The following is a 25,139-nucleotide window of genomic DNA, read 5'->3' as shown; positions in this document are numbered from 1 at the left end:
TCAAGAGGACTTCTGTATAACTAGCAAAATGTAAACTACCAAATACATTTGTTGGATTCCATTCTGTCAAGTATTTCTCTGCTCAACATTGTTTTTAGTTTATTTCTGCTTCTAATTGTAAGATATTTTAAAACTGTACAGTGAAGCAAAAACTTCCATCTGAGCATGGCATTCAGAAGGGCAGTGGCAGAGATGTTGTTGCCTGCTGGTGAAATAAATGCAGTAGAAGGAGAAAAACATGTGTTCATTCCATTCCTCAAAATAAGCAGGCTGGATCGTGTGGGAGACGGAGTGCTTCTCACTGTTTAACTGAAAAGATTACTCTCTATTCTTCAGCTGGAGGAAATTTATCTCTTTCTGTGCTTCTAGCTCCCATAATGTGAAAATGTCTCACATTCTTTCAACATTGCCATGTACAAACACACACTTAGCACTAGCCAGTGTGTTTGGGACACTGAAACCCAGTTCACTCAGGTCAATCTCCTGGTCAGATGAATGAAATTTGCTGCTTTTAATTATCTCCTAATATGGCAGGAAAGGTCCCCCAGGCTACATACAAGTAGTTAGAAATGCTTTATTATTTAAATGGTGCTCTATTTTGTCTTTATCTCATGGTATGCACAAGCCACACCCTAAAGTAAAAGAGTTACCACAGATCTGTTGATAATGAGACCAGTCATTCTTTGGTCAACAGACATTTGCTGAGCAACTTGTTAGGCTCCACATTGGGAGCTGGGGTAACAAAGATGGATTCCTTCTACTCACAGCCTTTGAATTATTCATAGACTAGTAAGATGTTTCACGTATGTTGAAGTTCTTGGTGAAACCCCAATTTATTTCTCTTTACCACCTGTCTCTTTGGAGTCCTTACCTTCAAATATGCAGACAAAAATGAGAAGACAAGATGGCTTTTGTGAAAAGCATGGCATCTGCTGTAGGCAGTTGTTGATCTCTTCCATGACACCCTCATTTCAGTAACTTATCTCAGCTCCCCTCTGACTTCCATTTCTCGCACAGTTCCTGGCTCCATTTTCTGGGTTGGAGGGGTGCCCTGCCATCATGGATGAGACATTCTCTGCTCCTGCCTTGTCCTCACAGAAGCTTTCACTGGGAGAAGTGATTGAGAAGATTTGTATTTCTGTGTAAATATAAACATCAGTAATTATGCATCAAACCCCAATATAACCAGTGCATTTGAGTACTTGTAATTTCAGTATGACCAATATCTTATTAATTAGTAAAAGGCATGTTTAATGTAATATTCCCAGCTATGCCCTATTCTCCTTCTAGCTAAGTGTTTATGTATATGGATTTGTTTTTATGGTTAAAAATCTTATAATTACATTATCTTCATGCTCTCAAAATACCATTTGGCTTAAAGAACTGCTGTTTTCTCTGGTAACTTCCACATGGCATCTGCTCAAACTACCCTTTAAACTACTGCATTAATTTGCTGAATGGTTATCTCTTTGCACTTGCCTGTGGAAACCTATCTTTTACTAATTCCCCTTCCCCCAAATCAACAAAACCTCAGCCTGTTCCATCTGGCAATATCATTATTTCCCACTTGGCAATATGGTATAGTGGTTGTGAGCCTGGGCTTTAGAGTTCGTTAGGCACCGGTCTGATTCCCAGTTTTAGAACTTGCTAGACATGTGATCTTGAGCAATTTATATCAACACTGTGCCAAGTTTCTTTATCTGTAAAATGGGTAAGCTGATATTAACATTTTATAGGGTTGTAAAGTGAGTAGCACAGTGTCTTGTCCAGAGTAAATGCTTAATAAAGTCTTCTTTCTTTCCTTGTTACTGTTACAATTTCCTTGGCTGCAGTGAGAAACACACAGCCATTGAAATCAGGTGGACTTGTTCAAACCATGTCACTAGAGAAGCCAGTTGCCTTTCTTAGTTTCCTAGTTTGCTAAACGAAAAATAATAACATATTACAGTGCTGACATACGATTACGAAGACTAATTAAAATACATGAAAAAAAACTCTGTCATGGTGGTTCAGGCACAGTGGGTCATGCCTGTAATCCCAGCACTTTGGGAGGCTGAGGCAGGTGGATCATTTGAGGTAAGAAGTTCGAGACCAGCCTGGCCAACCTGGTGAAACCCTGTGTCTGCTAAAAATACAAAAATTAGATGGGTGTAGTGGCGGGTGCCTGGAATCCCAGCTACTTGGGAGGCTGAGGCAGGAGAATTGCTTGCACTCGGGAGGCAAAGTTTACAGTGAACCAAGATTGCACCTCTGCACTCTAGCCTGGATGACAGAGCAAGACTCCATCTCAAAACAACAAACAAAAGTCTGTCATGGTGCATTAAATGGGCTTTATTGTGACTCAGTTGTCACACCTAAAGCATTCCTCTCATTCACAGTCTTTTGCCCAATCTGTAAGTATACTGAGTATAATAGAAGATTTTAGTATGCATAACAAATATTGTCTGGACAGGGCTTCTATAGGATTTACTAATCCTGCAAACCCTTTCATAATTATTTACCCTTAGAAACATGTACAAATGTTTTTTACAAAAAATAGATTTTAAGTACCCTTGAGTTTGTCCCTAGTTTACGCCATATCTTTTGCCTACCTTGAAGCACGGCTAGGATTATGTCAGTGTATGCCTGTGTTCGTTAATTCACTCAACAGTATTTCTTGTGTATTGACTCTGTGTCGGGCAGTACCCAAGGTGTTTGGGATACTCAATAAACATACCAAAGGTGTCTTTCCTTATGGAGCTTATACTCCAGTGAGGGTAGACAGACAATAAAAAAGATAAAGTAAATTATACAGAATGTAACTAGTTATGTTGATAGATTTTGTGGAAAAAAAGGAAAAAGGAAGGCTAAGGGGATCGAGTCCGGAGTGAAATTGCAATTTTAAATTGGATGGTTAGGAGTGAGCTTATTCAGAAAGTGACATTTAGACAAACATTTTTAGATAAAAGCTACTTTACTCAGAAGCAATTTGAAGAATATACTACATTTTTGTTTAACTCAATGAAACCTTAACACTTCCAGCTAGTGGCTTCAGTGAAAAGAACATAAAGGTCTTTTCACAAACCCGGCTCTGCTTTTGCTTTATTTGGTTGACTGTATTACCCTTGCCTACCTATGATCTCTTTGTCTCCAGCCCTGGTTCTCTGTAGTTGGCATTCCCATACTGACACAAAATGATATTCCAAAAATATAGCCTGAATTATGTAACATTCTTCCTCAAAGATCCAGTGGCTCTCCATTGCTTTCTGAGTCAAGTCCATACACCTTGGCATGACCAGTGTGGCCCTGGGATGCTCCTCCATCCCCTATTATGCCACATCACTCTTTGGAAGCCATACTTCACCCATTTTGGGTTCCCTGCTCCCTACACCTCTTTGCTTTTGCCATCGTTCCTACCCACCCTTTCCCACATTTTATGTTTATTAGAAATTGTACTCATCTTTCAAGGCATTGCCCTAATGCTCCTTCCTTTTTGGATCCTTCCAATTAAAGTTAATTTTTTCATGCACCTCTCCATTCCCTATGTCCTGTATGATATGGTGTAGATGACCGCATTCTCTTGAAGTTGTCAATTCTTTCTCTATAGAAGATGGCTCTTATTTATTATAGAGGCTTTTCAGAGAAGATTCTGAGCAAGCAGCCTACTATACTCTGAGAAGATTTCATGATAAATAAACACCATCTTCTATAGAGACAACTTTGCTTACTTGAATTAATCAAACTGGGCAAGTCACCTATCATCTTTGAATCTCAGCTTCCTCATCTTCAAATGGATTAATGATATCTTTTTATGAGTAATAGGTACGGATTAAATGTGATTAAACGAGATAATGTCTCATTATTTAAATGCTTCTTGGGGTGGTTCGCATGTAGTATCTCATCAGTAAACGTTCTATGAATATGACTCCTTTTTTAGATTGTCTTTTAATAATAATGGGGTTCCAACATCCCTTTCATTACTACTTTTTATTGCATAATGCCTTCATAATTGTCACCATTCTTTCTTTCTTGATTTCTGGAGGAAAGCTCTCTTTCAGCTTTCTGCTTTTAAATGACTTACATTTAGAAGTCATTTAGACTTCTTTGTGTTTCTTTTTAATTAATAGATTTATTTTTTAGAGCAGTTTTAGGTTCACAGTAAAGTTGGGCAGAAAGTGCAGAGTTCCTACATACCTGATTCCTCCTCCCATTTACAGATTCCCCCACAATCAGCATCCTATATCAATATGGTACTTTTGTTACAATTGATGAACCAACATTGACACATCATACTAAACCAAAATCCATAGTTTACATTAGAGTTGCACATTTATGTGTTGTGAATTCTTTGCACATTCTAAGGGTGTCATACATTTTATGGGTTTTGGCAAATGTATGATTACATGTATCCACCACTATAGTATCAGGTAGAATGGGTTCACTGCCCTGAACATCCTGTGTGCTTCATGTATTCATCCCTCCTTCCCCCTGGTCCTCGGGTAACCACTGATCTTTTTACTGTCTCCATAGTTTTGCCTTTCATAGAATGTCATATACTGACATTGAAATCATAGCATATGCAGCCTTTTCAGAGTGGCTTATTTCACTAAACAATATGCATTTAAGATTCCTGCTTGTCTTTATGTAGCTCAGTAGCTCATTTCTTTTTCACACTGAATAAAATTTCATTGTGTAATATAGTTAAAAAAAATTGAATTGACCCAGTTTTAAGCTTTAGCTAGAGGCAGTCAGTTGCCATTCTTGAGTGACCCATTAAGTGCACACTCCCAACTGTCTCCCTTTTTAGGCTCTCATGCATTGAGCCAGTATGTTCCCACCTCAAGCCCCTCCCAGGCCCGGCTATAGACAACCAGTCACCGTCTCTACGCCCAAGAGCTCATGGAAATTATTTGAACTACTCAATCCTAAACTTGCTTACTGTGACTTGCCCATTCTTTCCTGCTGAAACCATGGCCAAGGTGCTTGCTCACAGTTCTCCTCTCTCCTTCCGTCTTGTGAGTGGCCCTGGTGCTTCCCCTGAGTGGCCCTGCATAGCAAGCTATATTCTCCCCAGGGAACTGTGAGTGTAACTGACTGTAAAACTCTTTCCAATTCCTCCCTCTTGATCTGTGTCTGCCCTCACCATACCTCACCCAAGGTAGTATGTGTAAATAGCATCATATGGGTGCACCAGAGTTTATTTATACATTTACTTGTTGAAAGACATCTTGGTTACTTCCAAGTTTCAGCTATTATGAATAAAGCTGCTATGAACATTCACATGCAGGTTTTGGTGTAGTCATAAGTTTTCAGATCTGTTGGATAAATACCAAGGAGTATGACTGCTGGATCTTATAGTGAGAATATGTTTGGTTTTGTAAGAAACTGCCAAACTATTTTCTAAAATGTCTGTACCATTTTTCATTTCCACTACCAATGAAAGAGAGTTCTTGTTTTCCACCTCTTCGCCAGCATTTGGTTTTGTCAGTGTTCTGGATGTTAGCCATTCTAGTAGGTGTATAGTGATACTTCCTTGTTTTAATTTGAAATTCCCTAATAATGTACAATGTTGAGTATCTTTTCAATGCTTGCCATCTGTATATAATCTTTGGTGAACTGTCTGTCCAGATAGTTTCTCAATATTTTAATTGGATTGTTCATTTCCTTGTTGAGTTTTAAGAGTTATTTCTCTATTTGGATAATAGTCAGATATGTCTTTTACATGTATGTTCTTTTTAGAATGCTATCTGGTTCCCTGAGACTTCATAGATTTACTCTTATAATAGATGGTTCTCTGTAGCCATTTAGTTTCCATAAAGGAAAATGTTTTATGAGTATTTATTAAAGGAATAGGTTGAGGGATACTGACTATTAAAAATTCTATTGCTACTTACCAGATGTTAATCAATCATTGAGTCAATCAAATACTTATCAGACACTTAATATTTTTCTAGACACTGTTGGAGATAACACTGGTAAAAGGAGGTAAAAGGCCTGTTATTGTTTTCGATAGATGTATAGTCTATTTTGACGTAATGTAAATAAAATTTAGGGCTGGCTTTGTCATACTAATTATAGGTGCAATTGAAATCCAGAGAGCAGGAGTTCATGTGGACTGGAATTATTGAGCAAAGATTCATGTATAACATGAGGGCTGACCTAGGCTTGGAAGGTCAGGTAACCCATGTACGAATGGAAAGGAAAGGATACATGTAATGTGCCAGAGCACCTTGTAGGTGTTTATAATGTGTGTGCCTCGAGCATTGTAAACACTTAATATTTTTATTACATGGGTAGCTCCTCAAGAAGGAAAAGCAGATAGCTCCTTTCTGACTGATTTATTTGAAAGGGCCAGTAGGACTCCAGTTCCTGTATAAAGATAGCACTGCTACCATCTATCTACTCCTACAATACACAGTAGGTATTTGTCTAGTCCATTTGTGTTGCTATAAATGGATACCTGAGGCTGGGTAATTGATAAAGAGAAGAGGTTTATTTGGCTTAAGGTTTTGCAGGCTGTACAAGAAGCACAGCATCAACATCTGCTTCTGGTGAAGGTCTCAGGTTGCTTCCACTCATGGTGGATGGTGAAAGGGAGTCAGCACATGCAAAGATCATACAGTGAGAGAGGAAAACAAGAACGTGGGCAAGGGGGTGCCAGACTATTTTTAACAACCAGTTCTTGTGAGAACTAATATGGTGAGAACTCATTACCACTAGGACGCACGAAGCCATTCTTGAGGGGTCCACCCTCATGTCCTAAACACCTCCCATTAGGTCCCATCTCTGATATTGAGGATCAAATTTTAGCTTGAGGTTTGGGGAGATACATATCCAACCATAGCATTCCACCCTTTCCCCATCAAACTTCATGTTCTTTTTACATTGCAAAATATAGTCATTTCATCCTAATAATCTCCAAAAGTCTTAACTTGTTCTAGTATCAACTCAAAAGTCCAATGTTCCCAATCTTATCTGAGAGTCAAGAGAAATTCCTTACAGCTGGGAGCCTATAAAATCAAAAACAACTTATTTACTTCCAAGATACAATAGTGGTACAAGCTTGCAGTAAACATTCCCATTCCAAAAGGGAAAAATTGGCCAAGAGAAAGGGGTAACAGCTTCCATGCAAGTTTGAAATACAGCAGGGGGAATATTAAATCTTAAAGCCCCAAAATACTCTTTGACTCCATGTGTCATATCCTGAGTACGTTGGTATGAAGAGTGTGGCCCCAGTGGCTCTAGCAGCCCTGTCTCCATGGTTTTGCTGAGTGTAGCCTACATGGCTGCTATTATAGGTTGGAGTTCAGTGTCTGTGGCTTTTCTAGGTTGAAGTTGCACATTGCTGGTGGCTTGATAATTCTGGGGTCTGGAGGGTTATGGCTCTATTTTCACAGCTCCACTAGGTAGTACTCTGGTGGGGACTCTGTCCAGGGGGCTCCAACTCCACATTTCCCACTGCCCGAGTTGAGGCTTTCTGCAGTGGCTCCACCCCTGTGGCAGGCTTCTGTTGGGTGCCCAGGCTTCATGATACATTCTCTGAAATCTAGGAGCAAACTGCCAAGCCTCCACCATTCTTGCATTCTGTGCACCTACACACTTAACACTACGTGGAAGCCACCAAGGCTTATGCCTTACACCCTCAGAGCAGTGGCCAGATTAATATTTGTGGCCCTTTGACCCACAGCTGCGACTGAGGGAGGGATGCACAGAGCAGCTGCTTGAGCTGGAGCAGAACAGCTGTACCCTAGGAAATCATTCTGTTTTCCTAGGTTGCTGGGCCTGTGATGGGAGGAGTAGCCTTGAAAATGTCTGAAACACCTTTGGGGCCTTTTCCCCATTGTCTTGATTATTAGCACCTGGCTCCCTTTTAATGATACAAATCCCTCTGGTGAGTGGTTGCTCTGTAGTGACCTTGAATTCTTCTGAAAATGCTCCTTCCTTCTCTACCACATGGCCAGGCTACATATTTTCCAGATTTTTATGCTCTGCTTCCTTTTTAATGGTAAGTTCCACTTTAGGTCATTCATTTGCTGCTGTATATGACCATAAGCTGTTAAAAGCAACCATGTTCCTTCTTGAAGCTTTGCTGCTGAGAGAGTTCTTCCCTTTAGATACCCTAGGTCATCATTCTTAAGTTTGGCCCTAGGGCATGGTCACAATGCAGCTAAGTTCTTTGCTATAGCAACAAGGGTGATCTTTGCTTCAGTTCCGAGTAAGTTCCTCATTTCCATCAGAGACTTTATCCATTTGGACTTTGCTGTCTATATTTCTATCAGCATTTTGGTCACAACCATGCAACCAATCTCTAAGAATTTCCAGACTTTTCTTTGTTTATTTTTCTTCTTGTGTGTCCTCCAAACTCTTCCAACCTCTGCCCATTATCCAGTTCTGAAGCTGCTTCCACATGTTCAGGTATCTTTATAGCAGTGCCCCACTCCTTGGTACTAATTTTCTGTCAGTCTGTTTGTGTTGCTATAAAGGAATACCTGAGGATGGTAAATTATAAAGAAAAGGAGTTTATTTGGTGTTATGGTTTGGCTCTGTGTATTTACCCAAATCTCATCTCAATTTGTAATCCCCATGAGTCAAGGGAGGGACCTGTAATCCCCATGTGTTGAGGGAGAGCAGGAATTGGATCATGGGGACTGTTTCCCCATGCTGTTCTCTTAATAGTGAGTGAGTTTCCATGAGATATAATAGCTTTATAAGTGTTTGGACGTTCCTCCTTTGTTCTTCTCTCTCTTGTTGCCTTGTGAAGAAGATGACTGCTTCCCCTTTGCCTTCTGTCATGATTATAAATTTCCTGAGGCCTCTCCAGCCATGCAGAACTGTGAGTCAATTAAAGCACCTTTGTTTATAAATTACCTAGTATCCGGGACGTTCTTTATAGCAGTGTGAGAAAGGACTAACACATTTGGCTCATGGTTTAGTAGGATGTACAAGCAGCATGGCACTGGCATTTGCTTCTGGTGAGGGACTTAGGATGCTTCCATTCATGGTGGAAGGGCAAGGGGAGCTGGCATGTGCAGAGAACACATGGTGAGAAAGAAAGCAAGAAAGAGATGGGAGGTACCAGGTTCTTTTTGACAACCAGCTCTCTCAGGAACTGACAGAGCAAGAACTCATTCATTACCAGGAGGACAGCACCAGCCATTCATGAGGGATCCAGCTCTAGGACTCAAACACGTCCCATGAGGCTCTACCTTCAATGCTAGGGATCAAATTTCAACATAAAATTTGGGGGCACATATATCCAACTTATAGCAATATTTATCCATGTAGCTCTAGACAACATTTAATCATTAAGAGACACTAGTTAAAAGGAAAATGCATCTATGGGATGAAGAGGTGGTTATAACTGAAATGGGCATCCATTCATTTATGTAATATTTACTTATTCAACAACAATATATTGGTTTCCAACTCCATGGTAAGCACTATGCTGGACCCTGTCTGTAAAAGATAAAGAGGCTATAACAGCTGCCTAAATTACCTTAGGGCTAGTGACCCTGCATGCGCCAATGACCATGATGCAGTGTGAGTCATGCCATTTCACAGGTTAGAAGAAAGTGATGGTGGACTGTGGAGGCCCTGAGAATAATGGTGAAGCTTAAGGGGTCTAGGAGTTGGCCATGTGGACAAAAGAGAGAAGAGAGAAGAGAGTTTTGTCATTTTTTATTTCACCTTTCTCCTTTTCTCTACTTCCTGAAAAATTCTTCACAAAGATTTAGCAGGGACTGAGCAGAGTGGTGCCTTCCAGGTGCAGTGAGGGAAGTCTCCATGGTCCCTCCAACAGGGGAAGGAAGGTGCCTATGCAGGTGAGTCAGGGCCCAGCATGGAGTACTGGAGCCTAAGTAAGGCAAGAAGGGCTGCCCTCCAGGAAAGTGTCCAGACGAGGAGACAGTGGGACAGCCGTAGAGATGGACCAATGAAGGAAATATATTAGGAATAATGTGGATCAGATTTTTCACTGCTGGAGAAGGTACTTCCACACGTGGAAATGAGAAAAAAGAGTCAACTCTTTAGTGTTGTGTTAGAATTGTAGTTATCAGTTTGAACTCATGATTTTCAATACGTAGTTTGGGGTGTGTGTGTGTGTGTGTGTGTGTGTGTGTGTGTGTATGTGTGTGTGTGTGTGTATGTGTATTTTCTAGCTCTGTATTCTGAGAGTGCCTGAAATCAGTGACAAACTCCTAGCAATGAGGACAGCTAACATCCACATCTTTGGTTGGTTCAGCAGAGGGGCCAGGGCAATTACAAAGTAAGTCTGCACAATCGTATTCTGGAAAGCAATGAAGGGCACAAAAGACGATAAGAACATGGCAAAAGGACACACAATCCTGCAGGAAGGGGGTTCCCCATGAACATAAGAAAGATAACAATGGTAACAGATTAGAACCTTTTGAATAAAATAAAAATCAATGTACTCATATTAACATAAATAATTGAATAAATAAATTGAAAATTTGATGAAGACTGGGATGGCTACCAGGCTGAAAGTATTACCCACAAAATATGTGTTAATTGGGCTGGGTGCGGTGGCTCAAGCCTGTAATCCCAGCACTTTGGGAGGCCGAGGTGGGTGGATCACGAGGTCAAGAGATTGAGACCATCCTGGTCAACATGGTGAAACCCCGTCTCTACTAAAAATACAAAAAATTAGCTGGGCACGGTGGCGCGTGCCTGTAATCCCAGCTACTCAGGAGGCTGAGGCAGGAGAATTGCCTGATCCCAGGAGGCGGAGGTTGTGGTGAGCCGAGGTCGCGCTATTGCACTCCAGCCTGTATAACAAGAGCGAAACTCCGTCTCAAAAAAAAAATAAATAAATAAATAAAATAAAAATAAATTAAAAAAATAACGTGTTAATTACAAAGGGGGGAAAAAAGTAACTACCCAGTGAAGAAACCTGGCAGAAACCACCTTAGTTAAGTGATCAATGTTAATATTAGAAATGGAAAAAATGCAAATCCTGTGCTGCCCAGTAGGAGGCAATAAGGCACACATAGCATCACTTCTGCATTATTTTTGCCAAAAGTATAAAAAGCTGACTCTAATCATAGGGAAATATCAAACAAAGATAAAATCAGGTACATTCTCCAAAAACTGTCCTATAATTTTCAAAAATGTCAAGGTCGTGAAAGTCAAGAGAACACGGAGAAACTATTCTACCTTGAATGACAGTATAACAACTAAAAGCATTGTGTGATTTTGGACTGGAATATTTTTGAGAAAATGAGGAAATCTGAATGCGATCTGTGGATTAGATGGTAGTAATGTATAAGTGTGAACTTCCTAATTTTGAGAGAAATATATTTTTTATAAGATGGGATAGTTGTCATTGTTTATGATACATATACACTAAAGCATTTAGGGGCTCAGGACGTCATGCTAGCAACCTACTCATAAATAGTTTAGGGAAAACAGTTCTTGCTACTATAGGCACAACTTTTCTACAAGTTTAAGATTACTTTAAAAAAAAAAAGGTGGGGAGAGAGAATCTCCTATGGGCAGGCCTGAATATGTTATGAGTTAGTGGGAGTTCCTTTTTAGCCCATTGAGAATATAGTTCTAGAAAATACAGCAACAGGAGGTGGCTACTGTGGCTCTATGTGTACAGCTGAGGTTGGGATTGTAGTCATGGGGACCAGGGCTGGCTTTGCAAATTAACAGTGAAATGTCTTTAGTTACATCACCTACTTTTTCTACATGGCTAGTTCCTCCTCTATAAAATGAACGGTGGACATAGCCTCCTTCCAGCTCTAAAATTTGACACTGTGATTTCATCTTTTAATATATTAGAGCTTACCATCAGCTCTGTGGTGGTTTTTGTTGCAAAGTTCTCCATCTGCCCCAGGGAGATCCCGAGCTCATATCGTGTCGCCTAGTTTGTCAGCTTGGCCACCTCTGCCTGCATGAATCTTCGTCTGGCAGGCAGGATTAGTGTCTAACGTGCAGAACTCCGGGAAGGAAGCACACCCTGGCCTAGCAGCACAGGGATGGCCTTTGAGATAACACTATCTTCTGTCTTGTATAACTCAGAAGTATAACTTGAAGCTCAGTTGGGAACATTGCCTCAGAGAATGTTCCCTTGGAGGGCCTCCAAATGTTAATTCCAGAGACGATGGTGCAACAAGAAGGTGACCAGCCAGATGGGAAGCCTGGTTCATGATGGTGTTCTCATCTCTCCACACCCAGGCCCATCTGAGTTTCGGAACACATCAGGAAACTTTAACAATCTCCACACAGGCACATGCCAACCACACATAAGAAATAGTCATTTTTAGTTGACATTTGGCCAATGGAAATTAATACGCTGTCGTGTTCTGAGAATTCTCTTTCCTTAATAATAACCAGACTTAAGAGAATGAGAACAAGATGCAAGACTACTGAAAAATGAACGACAATGATCTGTATATCATATTTTTTTATCTAGTGTGAATAGCCAAATTCCAAAGGCAGTTGGTTTTATATATAATGTAATTGGGAAGGTTTCCATCAGGTATGTGTTATTAAGAATCAGAGATGTGTCAGGAGGACTTGATTGTTTCTGGAAGAACACCAGCAGGATTTAGAAGTTTCTTTGTTCAGTTACCAAAGTGCCTGGCACATAATTGATGCTCAATACATATTTGGATGGAGGCATAAAAATATATTCACCTGCGACAATGATGATGCATGTTGTTACATGCAGTGGATTCAGGCAGCTAACTATATTTTAAAATATTGTGCAATTTAGGTTCTCTTAAAATTCCAAACCAGATGGAGATTAAATAAGAAATGGTTAAAATTAATGCTTAATGATTCCTGAATAAAATAGCTCACTCAGTCTGAGAAGTCTTTTCCTGTTTGCTGTAATTCTGTTTCTATTATTTTTTCAGTTCCAGGTAAGACTGTGTCGGGGGAGACTTTCTCCTACAGACCCCACCTCTTTAATCTGGCAGGTAAGGGCACCATAAACTGGAATGATGCTTCCTAGGTGTGCACTGAGATTTCTCTAGTGCAGGCTCAACCCTGCCACAGGGATGATGGCTTGCTTATAAAGCTTGGGTAATGAATAGCCCAAGATTTATTTTCCCATTTATTTAGGACAATTTTCTCTCTGTCACTGTGCCAACACTGTCAGCACAACTCAATGTTGCATAAAAAAGCACAAGCTTTGGAGAAAAAGCAAAAGGTCTGGGCTTAAATGTCTGCTCTGCCGCTCATCAAGTGCCTGACCTTGGGCTGGTTATTGGACATACTTGAGCCTCGTTTTCCTCACAGGGTTGTGGTTGCAGTTAAACAACACCACATTTATATAGTGTCTGACGCCTAGTAGGCCTGCATTTAATTCTGTCTTAGTTAATTTCCTGTGGGCCCATTTTGCTTTCTATCACCTCAGCCTTCTTGTTTTCTGTGAGCCTTTCCTAGTTCCCTCTTCTCTCTGGACTCTAATCTAAGGCAAATCAACACACAGTAGCTGATCCTGCAGTCGGAACACTCCTGTAATGCTGTTACTTGGTCAGCATCTCCTTGCCCATCACATAGGGAAGGTGAGCCTTTGGGATTCCTAGAGCTGCCCTGGTTGCCTTCTTCCAGAACACAATTGTGATACTGTATTCCATGATGTCATCAGTAGATGTGTGTATAATTTTTAAGTTTATATTCCTGAATTATGTTCAGATTTGTCCTCAGTGTGTTCAGTCCCATCTTAAGATTTTTCCTTTAGGGATAGGCTCAGATTACCTTGCCTCAATTTCTGTGGGGATTGAAGGTGGAGACACCAGCAGTTACTGCCCTGGCATTCAGTACTGTGGTTACTAAATGGTGGTTAGCCACTCCAAAATCCTGAGTGGCTGTCACCTGTCATTAGGATCTTTGGGTATTATGGTGTGTTTTTGGCACAGTAGACAGAGTGATTCTCTAAAACATGCCAGATAATAAATGACACTCTCCTGCTCAGTGCCCTGTAGTGGCTTCCCATCTCACTAGAATACAGCATCAGGCCCTGTCATCCCAGGGCCTGCATGACCCTATGTGATGTGACCCTGCCTGCTCTCCAATCTCCCCTCATTCTCTATCTTATCGGCTCTGTTCCATAGCCACAGGCCTCTTTGCTGTTTCCCATTTCAAAGATCTCAAGATCCCACCTCAGGATTTTTGTAGCTGTTGTTCCTCTTGCCAGAATATTCATCTCCCTATGTAGCTACACTATTAGGTTCTCCTCAAATGTCACCTCCTCATGGAGGTCTTCCTGGACTACAGTGTACTAAATTAGCACCAACAATCAGTCATCACTCTCTAGCCCTTAATCAGATTTATTTTTCTACACACACAAACACACATTTGTTATTTATTTAAAGCCTATTTCTTCTAGAATGTAGGACTTTGTTTCCTTCACTGGCAGTATTTCCACTTAACAGAATACAGTAGTGCCCCCTTATTCAAGGTTTTGCTTTCTGTGGTTTCAGTTGCCCATGGTCAACTGAGGTCCAAAAGTATTAAGTGGAAAATTCCAGAAATAAAGAATTTGTAAGTTTTAAATTGTGTGCCTTTCTGAGTATTGTTAGCAAATTTCATACCATTCCATTTTGCCTCCCCTGGAGTGTATCCGTTTGCCCAGCACATCCACGCTGTATATACTGCCAGCCTACCAGTCACTCAGTGGCCATCTAGGCTATCAGATTGACTGTAGCAGCAACATAGGCTCATGGTCAAGGAACCATGATTTCACTTAATAATGGCCCCAGAGTGCAAGAGTACTGTGCCTAATTTACACATTAAACTTTCTCATAGGTATGTATGTATAGGAAAAAAACCTCATGCTGTGTAGGTAGGGTTTGGTACTATCTGCCATTTCAGCAGCCACTGGAGGTCTTGGAATGTATCCCCTGCTGATAAGGGGGAACCACTGTAGTGTGTGGTCCAGCAAAGGCACTCAGTGACTGAATGAAGTAATACATTAATATAAGAACAGCCCTGAGGTTATTATGTAGTTTGGTAAGAAGAAGACTGTGAAACCACTTTTGCTCGAAGACATTGTGATGCTGTATCTCCATTATCTGAACAAGAACAGCAATGTAATAGCTTCCATTTATTGAACATTGTGATGCTTTGCTCAGTAGGAATCTATAAGTTGTTTGTGATCATTCATAAGCTTATAATTTTATCACTTTGGTCTGTGGGGAAAATGTGCAATAGTTTATTATAAGGTTATTACAAAGGAAATGTGCAGTTTTTTAACTACTATACTAAATGCACCATGAAACTTATACTCCACTGATGTACACAGAATGTGGTATCACGAGAGGCCCTCTTACAATTTTAGTCCTTTCTCTGACACATTCCTCCACACTCTACATTCCCCTTACCATCTCCTGGCAAACAAATACAGACAACACCTCCTTGAGCATACGGTTGGGATTTCAAAACATGAGTGCTAGTTCCAAACAGGTCTGGTTTAAATCTATGTGGCCTTGAATGAGTTATTTAAAGTTTCTGTGTCTCAGTTACTTCATCCCTTAACTGGGAATGATGCTAGCACCTATATGCTAGATATGCACTATCTGAGTAAATGAAATGAGACATCACATGATTAGCATTGGCTGGGCGTGGTGGCTCACTCCTGTAATCCTAGCACTTTGGGAGGCTGAGGAGATGGATCACTTGAAGTCAGGAGTTCGACACAAACCTGGACAACATGGTGAAACCCTGTCTCTACTAAAAATACAAAAATTAGCAGGGCATGGTGGTGCATGCCTGTAATCCCAGCTACTTGGGAGGCTGAGACCCAAGAATTGCTTGAACCCAGGAGTCAGAGGTTGCAGTGAGCTGAGATGGCACTGCTGCACACTCCAGCCTGGCAGCAGAGTGAGACTATCTAAAAAAAAAAGACATAATGTGATTAGCATGAAGCTGTCACAGAACAATTATTAACACAAGAAGAGTCCTAAGTATCTGGGACTTAGGAAAGGCAGTTCTTGTCTCTCCAAAATGCTTTTTTCTAACACCTGACAAATAATTTTCTTTAGAATATGTATTTAAAATTAGTTTGTGGAAATTTGAACAAATTTGCCAATATGCAAATTTGAAATGGTGTCATCTTTCTCCTGTATACCTTTTTAATATGAGGTGTAATTGTCCTCTCAGCTTTCACTGTGGTCCGCTACCCTACTCAGAAGATATCCTGTGGGTGGAGTGGGTAAGTCTTCAGAATTTGTTTTGTTAAACTATTTTCCTTTTTAAAAAATTATTTATCTGCTTTTCGTTTTAGGACAAGTCGCAGCAACTGCTTTACAGAAATTTGTATTTTCTTTCTCCTAAATGTTGCAAAAGAAGTGATTTCAGGAATAGGCCTAGGGTATGTTTGGTTTAATGTGTGTGAGCTCAGATGGGAATAGAGCTCCACCGGGAGTGGATGGATTCAGGAGTCATGGTGAGGGAGATGTTAAAAGCTCCTGTCTCTCCCTTACACCACAGCCACTGTATAACTTGGCTGTCTCTCCCACTTTATTTTTTTTCATTTTTCTTTTTAGGAAAAGCAGGCATTACTGACCTCACTGGGGTACTAGGGCGATTTTATTAGTATTTTATTGAGCATCAGCTTTTATCTGGAGGTAGAAATATATATTATTTTAAATGTGTGTGCACACACGCACACACACACACACACGTGCACATCTGAGGCTGAGGAGCATCTACAGAGACCTCCAGAAAGAAGGGAATCTAAGGGCATAACCCTGAAATGATCTTGAGTCAACTTTTAGAAGCAATAATTGTTCAAAAACAACTCTTTGTCTAACTAGGGTAAATCTTATAGCCATATAGGAAATGTCAGTATAGAGCTCTGCTACCGGATCCAAGGTGTATATGTGTGGAGATGGGGGTGCGGGCACTAGGTGGGGGAGAACATGAAGCAGATATTACTCTAACAAATAATTTCCTATTTCTTGCATATCCTCCACTCACAGTAAAATATACTTTTCCAAATGAGACATCAGCCGTTTGTAGTGTCTGAGGCAGAATGCCTGGGTTGTAATTTTTTTTTCCAGCAGGAACCTAAGAAATAAGTCATAAAACATTAATACTGCCTGAAAATAACTTGGGGTAGGGTGATCCCAAGATGAACTCAAGTTGAACACCAGAGGGAAGCTGTACCTCCAGAGGAGAAATTTCATTAAAGAGGACTTGCCCTTTCCACAGAGAGGTCTAGGTCTGACTTCTTGAAGCTGGGAGAGCTTGTGTCACGCTGAGTGGGAATCCTGGCCACTTTGAACATCTGTGGAGCATACTTCTCCTCCAAAACAGAAATAACTGAGCAAGTAAGGCAACCTTCCTCTTCTAAACAAAGGGATTCCGTCACATCATCTGGGCCCATTATAGGGTGTTTTCAAATTTCCATAAGCTCAGTCAAATTTAAGACTTCACTAATTTGGGCATGTGATCAGTTAGGAGGCGCTAGACTGAAATACGGAGTAGTGGTTCAGTGCACAGCGTTAGGAGTCAGACCTGGTGGGAATCCTGGCTTTGCCACTTATTAGCTGTGAACTTGAACAATTTATTTATTTGCTCTCAGACTGCTTTCTCTTCTGTAGAACTGAAACAAAATACCTAATTATAATGTAGTTTGGGGGTTTTTTTGAGACAGAGTTTGGCTCTTATTGCCCAGGCTGGAGTGCAATGGAGCAGTCTCGGCTCACTGCAACCTCCACCTTCTGGATTCAAGTGATTCTCCTGTCTCAGCCTCCTGAGTAGCTGGGATCACAGGCATGCATCACCATGCCAGCTAATTTTATATTTTTAGTAGAGATGGAGTTTCTCCATGTTAGTCAGGCTGGTCTTGAACTCCCAGCCTCAGTTGATCTGACCGCCTTCGTCTCCCAAAGTGCTGGGATTACAGGCATGAGCCACCATGCCTGGCCAATTATAATGTAGTCTTGAGGATTAAATGAGATAAGGAATGCACAACAGTTCATGATTAAAAAGTAGTCCCTTTTTCATATTAATATTTAAATTATTCTAAGCCCTTATCCTGCTGGTTATAAGAAGTCCAATTCTCTGTTGGATCCCCCTACTCCAAGTTTTTGTTTGTTTGTTTGATTTTATTTCAATAGGGGGAACAGGTGGTTTTTGGTTACATGGATAAGTTCTTCAGTGGTGACTTCTGAGACTTTGGTGCACCTGTCACCTAAACAGCATATACACTGTACCCAATATGTAGTCTTTTATCCCTCACTCCCCTCTCCTCCTTCCCCCCAAATCCCCCAAATTTATTATATCATTCATATACCTTTTTGTCCTCATAACTTAGCTCCCACTTATAAGTGAGAATATACACTATTTGTTTTTTTCATTCCTGAGTTACTTAGAATAACTCCATCCAGGTTGCTGTGAATGCCATTATTCCATCCTTTATATGGCTGAGGAGCATTCCACGGTGTATATGTACTGATTTTCTTTATCCACCTGTTGCCTGATGGGCATTTAAGTTGGTTTCATATATTGCAATTGTGAAGTGTGCTGCTATAAACATGCATGTGCAAATATCTTTTTCATATAATGACTTCTTTTCCTTTGAGTAGATAACCACTAGTCTCCAAGCTATTTTGGGGAACATGGGAGAAAGTAGTTTATATTTTTATTTTTTTAAGACACAGTCTTGTCCTGTCACCCAGGCTGGAGTGCTGCAGTAGCACCATCTCAGCTCATTGCAACCTCTGCCTCCTGGGTTCAAGCAATTCTTCTGCTTCAGCCTCCCGAGTAGCTGGGATTCAGGTATGTGCCACCACACCTGGCTAATTTTTGTATTTTTACTGGAGATGAGGTTTCGCCATGTTGACCAGGCTGGTCTCGAACCCCTGACCTCAAGTGATCTGCCTCGGTCTCCCAAAGTGCTGGGATTACATGTGTGAGTCACCATGCCTGGCCCAAAGAAAGTAGTTTTAAATTCTACATGTTAACCGGGTAGTCATTATTCCACTGAATCCTTTCTGTTGCTCCAGATGTCTTGTGTAACGTCTTGCTATTATATAGCTCAGTTCTCTGGACTTGAATTCAAATGAAGCTCCAGCTAGCTCATATAATGTATTGTGTCAATCAGCAAAAAGTGATCCTTCCAAATAGGGCCATGACTTCATGAACACAGTAGGCCTTTGAATGAATTAGAAAACAATGTCCTGTCTTTCCAGGTGGACTCAGCCCGATGTCAGGATCCACAGTTTGTTGAAGAGAGTGCAGGCTGCATTTCAACCCTCATTTCTCTCCTTAGCCAGATGCTTTTGGACAATTAAAAATCCAATACAAGCAATGGCCTTGGGTAGTCCCTAGCTGCATGTAACTGGCTTAAACAAAATAGAAGTTTATTTCTTGCTCATGTAAAAGGAGGTAGGACTTCCAGAATTGATCTGACGATTTCATGCTATCATCAGAGTCTTGGTTTCTGTTTTTCTGCTCCACCATCCTAAGTATGTGCCTTTCAGTGTTAAGGTTATTTAATGGTCCATGACTCATATCCAAGTTCTAAATGGTCGGAAGGAGGAAGGATGGAAGATGAGTGTGCCCTCATGCACATAAGGATTCTTTTACATAAATCTTGTTGACCGAAGCTTCATCATATGACTACACCTGTCTGCAAAGGAAACTCAGATATGTATTAGTTGTATCATTGAGGAGGTGGGGAAAATGGATATTGAGGATGGGCCATTGGCAGTTTCTCACAAGGCTTTTCTCATTTACAGCTCTACGTTACTCTAGGCAGGGAGCCAGAGCACTCCCTTACCATGACCACTCCCTCTTCTGATGCAAAACAGCTCAGAGTCTAATTTAAGAAAATTTAATTGAATGCAGAGGATGATAAGAAAATAACACTGCAGAGAGCTGAAGGCAATATTGCATAATGGTTAAGCACATTCGCTCTAGAGTCAGATTGTCTGGGTGAAACACTGGCTCTGTGATAATTGCTAAGCTATGAGACTATGGGCAGCATTTTTCCCTAACCTTTCTGGGCTTCTGGTTTCCCAGTCTGCAACATAATAGGGTTGTTATGTGTATTAAATGAAATAATACACATGTAGTCCATTTAGTGCAGAGTGGCTATATTCCTACAAATTAGCACTCTAAAGGATTTGAGGGCAGACAGGAGTTGATATATATCTCTGGCCATGGTTTCTTGGTGATACCACTTACGAGAATATCGGTTTATCCTTCCACTCTGCAGTCATATTTATGAAGTGATATTTATGAAATACCAACCAATACCTAAGTGACTGCTGATCTTTACCCCGGGCTTGCTTTATTGTATCCTTGAACAGCCAGAAAACTTGCATTTGAAGAGTCAGCATAATTCTCATTCTTTGTGGCAAGTTGAACACTTCATTTTCTTACCCTTGTCGGCCATTATGCATTAAAACTATTTGCCAGAAATAAATGGCAAAAAGAGAATGTACAGAGGGGTAAAGACTACAGAATGTGCTCGGCTCTTTGAGTGTTTCCAGCATCTGACTCTGATGCCCATTAGCTACAAGTCCGCAGTCTGGTCTGCCCTGCTGGCTTTCCTGTATTTGTCCACGTGGGAGTATACAGACGATATGGGATGGCCATCTAGAAATATTTATCTTCTTTTTTTTTTTCCGAGAAAGATGTTTTAGAGAAAAATAGAATTATAATGCATCAGTGCTGTGACAGGTATTAAACAGGTTAGAGGTGTATATGACATTCAAACTACTTCACTGAGAGAAAGTCCTCAATAAGTGTTCAGAGAAAAAGTAAAAATGATTATATACATGACTGTCCGCAATGACTCCTTTCAGGGTTGCAGGCTCTGATCCCCATTTGAAAGTCTTGCTTTGCTTTCTATGGGCTCCCAAGCAGCGGAGGGCCCACTTCTCATGGGTCTCTCTCCTCATGTACTTCTCATGTCAGACACCCCAAGTGTCTCAGTCCACAGCATATGAGACTGGTGGGGATCCTCCCTTGCCTCCCTCCAAGGCCATGTTTTTTCCTGTCTGAGCATGACTGACAGTGGAAACTCATTTTCTTCAGGGGATGCTCCTAACACACACAGAGGACAGTCTGAACTCTATGGTCCTGACAATTACTAAAGTTCAGAGTACGTTGCTCAAAAAGTAGGTTTTCTCCACCTTTGTTTGTGGCTCCAAGTTTCAGTCTAAATCTATATTTTAAAAAAATTCTCTACATCAGCAAGTATATGGCATAGTTAAAGCTACCTCTAGTTTATATTATAATACATAAAACAATATCTTGAGCTATAGCATCATCATTAGGACTTTAAGTGACTTCAGTTTTTTTTTTCTCTAGACAACTATGGATAGGAACTAGCTTTACAGTAGTAATAGTACATTTTCCTGATAATAATATCAACTTTCTGCTTCCAAAAAATGTCCCAAAGATCTCCATCTAGAAAAGCTGAAAACCCTCAACCAGTCCTGAATTGCGCTTCAAATGCTTAAAAAGAAAATAAAAATACTTTTTTCACTGAGGAACCAACTTGCTAGTGTTTATTTAGCACATGATAAGCAGGAAAACAGTATCCATTGTCCCTACCTGTTCCTATCCAAAGAGGACTTTCTGTGGCTTTGAGTAAAGGACTTATGTTAAATAAGGTTACAAAACTGTAAAAACAGGATCCTGTAAAAAAAAAAAAAAAAAAGACCTATGTTCACTGTAAAAGGCAGTATATTACTGTGAGCTTCCTTGCAGCAAGGACAAAGAAAGGAAATTCATCAAGCCTTTTAACTCGGCAATGAACAAGCACACCGATTCTTCAAGAGAGCAGGTTTTTCGTGGCAGTGCATCCTACAGGCTGAGAGACATAATAGGCAGTGTCCTCGAAAAAGCTAAAGGCACGGGGTTTTTGTGCAACTTCACACAATTCTAAGGGCATCTAGGCTTATGAGGAGGTCTGCCTGGACTGATAGGCAGACATCAAAATACCTTGGAGAGCAGAAGAGAGGCATGTACTTTTCAAAATATCCCTTCCTCTCAGACATTTGAAGATGAACTGTCATTTTCAGAAGAGGTGATAAAGACCAGAGGAATATTTGATAGAGTTGAATTTGAGCTTTGGAGAAGTTGTATTTATTGCTGAGTGCATTGGGTATAATGACAGACATGTTAATAACTACTTAAATATTAAATACCAGTTTGTCTTTTCATGTTTTTAGTCATAAAAATATAAAAATTTGACTAATAAAGAAAAAATGACCTAGACTTCCATGATCTTAATATGATTAACTTGATAGTTTAAAAACATTTTTAAAATGTTTGTTTTTGTTTAGTTGAGACCATTTAAGAACTATTTTATTTTATTTTTTTTTGCAGAGACAGGCTCTCATTCTGTCACCCAGGCTGCAGTGCAGTGGTGTGATCATGGCTCACTGCAGCCTCAACTTCTTGTGCTCAAAAAGCCTCCCACCTCAGCATCCTGAAAAACTGGGACTACAGGCATGCAACACCATGCTTGACTCATCTTTCAGAGATGAGGTCTTGCTGTGTTGCCCAGGTTGGTTTTCAACTCCTGACCTCAAGCAATCCTCCCACCTTGGCCTCCCAAATTGCTGGGATTACAGGCATGAACCATATCCCCTAGCTATTGTGGTTTAAAACATCCATAAATTACTTGATAATCTTTCTTTCAAAAGAAGAAAGCTACTTCTCCTCCCTTTGACTAAGAGTTGTACTTAGTGACTTGATCCCAACAAACAGAATGTGGTAGAAGAGAGAATGTGACTTTCTAGCCTGGATCATAGCAAACACTGTGGCTTCCTCCTTGTTCTTGGTTCACTCACCCCGAAGGAAGCCAACTGCCACTTTTTGAGGACACCTAAGAAGCCTGTGTGGGGGCCCATTTGACAAGGAATTGTGCTTCCTGGCAAGAGACAACAACAAACTGAGCCCCTACTGCCACCAGCCGTATGCATGAGCCTTCTTAGAAGCAGATCCGCGAGCCTCAGTCCAGCTCTCACATGACTGCAGCCCTACCCATAGCCTGACTGGGATCTCAAGGAAGACCTTGAGCCAGAACTACCCAGCTAAGCCATTCCCAAATTCTTAGCAAGGGGAAACAGTGAGAAAATAAATACTTACTGTTTCAAACTGCCAAGTGTTGGGGGTAACTCAGTCACCCAGCACAAGAAGCTAATATAATCAGCATTAATACCCTTCTGTTTATTACTTCCACTCTTGCCCTCTGCTGTAAGATGCTTGTGCTTTATAGGTCCGATGAAAATGTACACAAACTTGTCTCCTATGTTTTTCACTGAATGGTGGAGGGGAAGTACAGTGGATGTAGCGGAGTGGTTGAAAATGCAAGCCATGCCGTTAGCTTACTTGGATTTGAACCCTGTCTCTTCTCTTTCTCTGTGTTTTTGGATATGTCATTTTCTTTGTGCTTAATTTTTCTATTTAAACTGGAGATACCAGTACATGGGGTTATTGTGAGGATTAATGAGTTTATATGTATAAAATGTTTAGAATCGTATCTGGTACGTAGTAAGCACTCTAGAGGAGGGAGTGATTTCTATACTGCATAACTTAAAGAAATTTTTTTTTTCTTGGAGACAGGGTCTCATGTTGTCATCCAGACTGGAGTGTAGTGGCACCATCACAGCTCACTGTAGCCTTCAAATCCTGGGCTCAATCAGTTCCCCCACCTCAGCTTCCCATATAGCTAGGACTACAGGTGTATGCCACCATGCCAGGTTAATTCTATTTGTTTTTTTGTAGAGGCAGGGTCTTGCTATATTGCCCAGGCTGGTCTTGAACTGGCCTGAAGTGATCCTCCTGCCGTGGCTTCCCATCAAAATGTTGGTATTATAGGCATAAGCCATTCCACCTGGCCATATAACTATTGATAATCACTTTTAATGACTACATAATACTATCTCTAGAGAGGCACCATATTTTGCTCATCATTTATCTAATATTAATGAGTTAGGTTATCTTGAAATTTTTTGCTGTTATAAATAATGCCATGATGAACATATTGAGCAAAATACAATTTTATCAGATAGAATTTCAATATGTAAACATTGAAACTAGCTTAAAAATGCTCTTGAAAGTGGTAAGAATATGCTTTAAAAACATGCACACGTATATTCATAGCGGCACTGTTTATAATATCAACTACCTAATGCCCATCAATGATAGACTAGACAAGGAAAATGTGGCACATACAGACTGTGGAATACTATACAGCCATAAAAAACGATGAGCTCATGCCCTTTGTAGGGACATGGATGAATCTGGAAACCATCATTCTCAGCAAACTGACACAAGAACAGAAAATCACACACCACATGTTCTCATTTATAGGTGGGTGTTGAACAATGAGAACACATGGACACAGGGAGGGGAGCATTACACACTGGGGTCTGTTGTGGGGGAGGCCAAGGGAGGGACAGTGAGGGGGTGGGGAGGTTGGGGAGGGATAACATGGGGAGAAATGCCAGATGTAGGTGACGGGGGGATGGAGGCAGCAAACAACATTCCCATGTGTGTACCTATGCAACAATCCTGCATGATCTGCACATGTACCCCAGAACCTAAATTAAAATTTAAAAAAAATTCTGTAGTTCAGATTGTCAACTACCCAATCTACACTTCAGTTAATGAATGACTTTGCAGCTTTAAGTGTATATATATTACGTGTCTCTTCATGAACCTTTGTTGTAGCAGAATTGCATGTAGTCTGAGTCAGAACAGCTCTTAAATCTCAGGCACCGATTTCAGTCGAGTTTTGCTGCATCAAAACTCAGAAGTGTGCCAAGGTCTAGATATTAGGGACCACGGTTTCAGATAGCTGGGGATCAAGATACTTAAGTTTTGATGCTGCTGCTTACTAGCTGTATGACTTTGGGCAAGGTCAAGGCTTATTTTCCTCATCTATAAATGTATAGGATAATAAGTCTTATAAGGAGAGTAATGAGGATATAACAAAATAGCTTTTGTCCAAGTGCAAAGTAAGAATATAAAGACTGTTACTATTTCTAGGATTGTGAGCTTCATGGAGACAAGAAACTGCTTTTTTTTTCTCCTTCTACTGAATGAATTCCATTGCAGCTTTGACTGTGGTTGAATTACCTATGAAAGCCGTGCGTCTTCAGCATCTAGCACATAATGGACACTCAGCAAATGACAACTGAATGAACAAACTAATTAGT

The 25,139-nt window shown here is 40.6% G+C and overlaps 2 long non-coding RNA genes across 2 annotated transcripts in view; one reads left to right on the top strand and one right to left on the bottom strand.

Moving 5' to 3' along the window:
• Positions 1-809: 809 nt before the first annotated feature.
• The window catches only part of LOC128928203 (uncharacterized), a 49,395-nt gene continuing 25,065 nt past the window's right edge, over positions 810-25,139 (bottom strand). The window contains exon 3 of the long non-coding RNA XR_008473007.2: positions 810-1,138. This is a non-coding gene — a long non-coding RNA (uncharacterized LOC128928203). The remainder of the gene's footprint in view (positions 1,139-25,139) is intronic.
• Positions 3,986-24,526, top strand: LOC128928200 (uncharacterized). Its single transcript, XR_008473004.2, has 4 exons — positions 3,986-8,394; positions 12,861-12,923; positions 16,111-16,162; positions 17,164-24,526. It is a non-coding gene; the product is annotated as an uncharacterized LOC128928200 (long non-coding RNA).

This window comes from Callithrix jacchus, chromosome 7 (genome assembly GCF_049354715.1).
Source record: "Callithrix jacchus isolate 240 chromosome 7, calJac240_pri, whole genome shotgun sequence".
Lineage (NCBI taxonomy): Eukaryota > Metazoa > Chordata > Mammalia > Primates > Cebidae > Callithrix > Callithrix jacchus.
The sequence above is the reverse complement of the archived record's forward strand: the minus strand, read 5'-3'. Positions and strand labels throughout refer to the sequence as shown.